The sequence below is a fragment of the Rhea pennata genome, chromosome 1 (genome assembly GCF_028389875.1).
Source record: "Rhea pennata isolate bPtePen1 chromosome 1, bPtePen1.pri, whole genome shotgun sequence".
NCBI classification, from domain to species: domain Eukaryota; kingdom Metazoa; phylum Chordata; class Aves; order Rheiformes; family Rheidae; genus Rhea; species Rhea pennata.
Genome location: NC_084663.1, coordinates 75,530,466 through 75,533,671, shown reverse-complemented (window position 1 = coordinate 75,533,671; position 3,206 = coordinate 75,530,466).

Below are 3,206 nucleotides of genomic sequence, written 5' to 3'. Positions count from 1 at the left end.
TTATGTTGTGGCTGCAGGTAATAGCACTTATAACGTTAGAAGAACTATGACATGATGAAACACAGTACTGAAAAAAATTGTGTTAACCTTTGGGGACTATCTACTGCTTGCCCCCAAACCCATCTCACCAGTGATGTAGGGTTGTAGGTTGAACTTTATTTTATGACTTCAGCTATCTCATGTTGGGCATGTTGTGTGATAAGCAAAATTTCTCTTCTTGTTCTGCAGGTCCAGCTGAATCTCACAAAACTGTGCCCTAGATTACAGCATTGCTTTGCTTCTCAAGAATATTGTATAAAGGAGAGCTTTAACGCAGAGAACTGCAAGAATAATAGTCGGATTGGCCACAAGAGGGCGCGTCTGTTGCTTTAAAAAGTTGACTGTTACGGGCAGCTTCCAGAGCATCTTGCCGAGTTCAGCAGCCTCTCTAAGCCAGTCTTTCTTGTAACTCTGTATTTAAGCATATTCTGAGGGACATTTTTCAATCCAATGCAGTTAGTAACAGAGGGGAGATATATGTTATGTTTCTCTTACAGGTCACCAGAGCGACCCTCTCTTTTCTGTCACTGCTGGATGAGGTTGAGCTGATGCAGGAGCCAAGAAGCTAATCCAAGGCACACACAAAAAGGGAGGGGAGTGGATAGGTTTTGAGGGTAGAAGATGTACATGGTCTTCTCTGAACACAGAACTACAAGGCTTGAGTGTTCTTCCCAGCCACCACAGGGATGTGCACTATGCAGGTAGGATCACAGGAAGGGTACATATCTACCTCCATATCTGTCTCCACCAGACATATCTACAGATACGTCTGCTACAATGCTGTTAGTAGCTGTAGTTCCTCTTTCTGTACAGTGGGAGCACATGATCACATCTCCAGTTTTCCCAAGAGTCCTCTTATTTTTAACTGTTGAGAATTGACAAAATATTTAAATCCTAAATTGACTCTTACTTCTGTTTTCTATAGACTTAGCAGCTTCCTGCTCAGCAGTTCAGCTTCTCTCCTCTCCAGTCTAGGAACTGGGTCTGTGGCTTCCTTATACTCAGCTGGGAGTCCAGGTACAGCCTAGTCAGCTTAAGAGAGAGCAGCCTGGCTGTCAAGTCAAAGAGTGCATTTAACAGCAAGCATGAGCTTTGGGCAGCCAAAGTCACAGACACTCAGGTAATCGCTCTTCCTGGTCATTTGGGGCAGGTAACCAGTGAGTCTGTAGGTATTCAGGGATCTTTGGGCTTCTCTTTAGCAGTTTTCTTCTTGTATCATTTGATACAAATATGAATTCTTAGTCTGTACCTCTGTTTTTATTACTTGCCCCCCTCCCTCATCTCCCCTTTTGCTTAGCAGGTATATTTGCTAATGGTTAGATAATCTACTTGCACCTTCTTTCCTATAATTTTCTGCATATGTGCAGTTCTATCTAGCTTTATTTGTTAAATCTGCTAGTTGCCTAGGCATAAACTGTAACAATTATATCACTGAAGAAAAAAAAAGAAACTCATTATCCACATCCTTATTTTATATTCTACTTTGCAAACAACATTTGCACTTCTGCAATATACACAGTCACAATTTCCGTGTAAACATCTGATCCCCTCTGGCTGAGTCACCTGCTTATACTGGTTATGTTAATATTTAGGCCTGGAGGTTTAAGCCCTTCTATAGAAGACATAATGGCAGAATTATACAGTTCTAATGTAATTATGTAAAAACAACTCTAATTACTTTCAATATAAACTGAAAATGTAACATTTCATTCTCTGACATCACCAAATGTGTGTCCTTGAAGAATTTGTACAGTTTATTTCTTGCCATTTGTTAGTACTGCTTGAACTATCACCAAGATCTGCTAATACCTCGTAACAGTATCACTCAACAGTGTTTATTTTTTCTATTAGAATGGATTTGCCAGGTTTCAGGGACGTCTTACAAGTATCTGCTGTTGCACTTTGAAAAATACAGCAGTCTAGAAACTGGTGATGCTTGTTTGGCTTCAGGTAAGTTTGTTTTACCCAAATTTCAGTAACATCACCCAATATTGGTTATTTCCCTTTTTTCTTTTTCTTTTTTTTTTTTACTGCTCATAATTTTGCTACTAAATAAAATATCGGTGAAGTACATCCCTTAGTCTAGGAACCTCTTTACTCGCTGCAGGGTGCTCCAGTACCCCTTTAGGGATCTCCTGATATGATATAAGATATGAGCATGTGGTGATCTGAAAGCATCAGAATGGCTGAAGCTTTTGGACAAGGAAGTTACAAGATATTCCATGGTAACAAGCCTTAGGTCCTTTTCCTTTATACCATGTTTTAGCCTTTTTGTGCTTAAACAAGGAAACTTGCTGTCATTTATATGTCAGCCTTTACCTTATGTAATAATGTATGTCGATAGGCTTTACAATTTTTGTTTTGTGTTTTTCGTTATAGTCTATAGTATTATCATCACTAATTAGGTTAGTAAGGCTCTTAACTTTAGTGTGCAAGTTGATGAAAATTATATGCAGTATTTTGGAAATGATATACTATCAGTAAATCTTCATCAGCAGGTTCCTTGATTTGTTGAAGAAACTATTGTAGCATATGAGGCACTAATCGTTGTCACAGTCTCAGAGGGACATAGCATTTGCCTGTTTCTGAGTGGGCACGAGAAAGAAAAGAATTTAATTCCATTCGTTGGGTTATTGAATACATGTTGGAAGAACAGAGGCAGACATGTTGACATCAGAGGAAGGACACCAACCAGAATGGGAACATAACTGTCTACACTACAGACTTCTAAAGTGAGGTGAGAAAAAGCCATGTGTGTCTTCTACAAGTAGGCAAAAACCTGGGTAGTGCCAGCACAATGATAGACTTGTGGTTGATCTTAATGATAATAATCACATCTGAATGTTTTTCCTGCATGTCCAGAGCACTGTAGTTGTAAAAATATATTTGAAACTTATGAAATGAGGAGAAAAAAAATCTAAAGTGATTCCCCTTGTGCCAAATAAAAGTTCCTGTCTTTAAGGAAAGATATTTGAAATGCATAAATAATGTTCTCTCAAATATATAGTAGTTAACAAAAAAAAGTAGCTGTGTTCATTTTAATATGGCCTTTTAAAAAATTCTATCATCTGCTGAAGAAGTATAGTATTATAATGCATGAAGGAAAGCTGATACAAACTTATTCAAGGTTTTAATATGAGAAGAAGCATGTTTCAAAGTGGGTTACA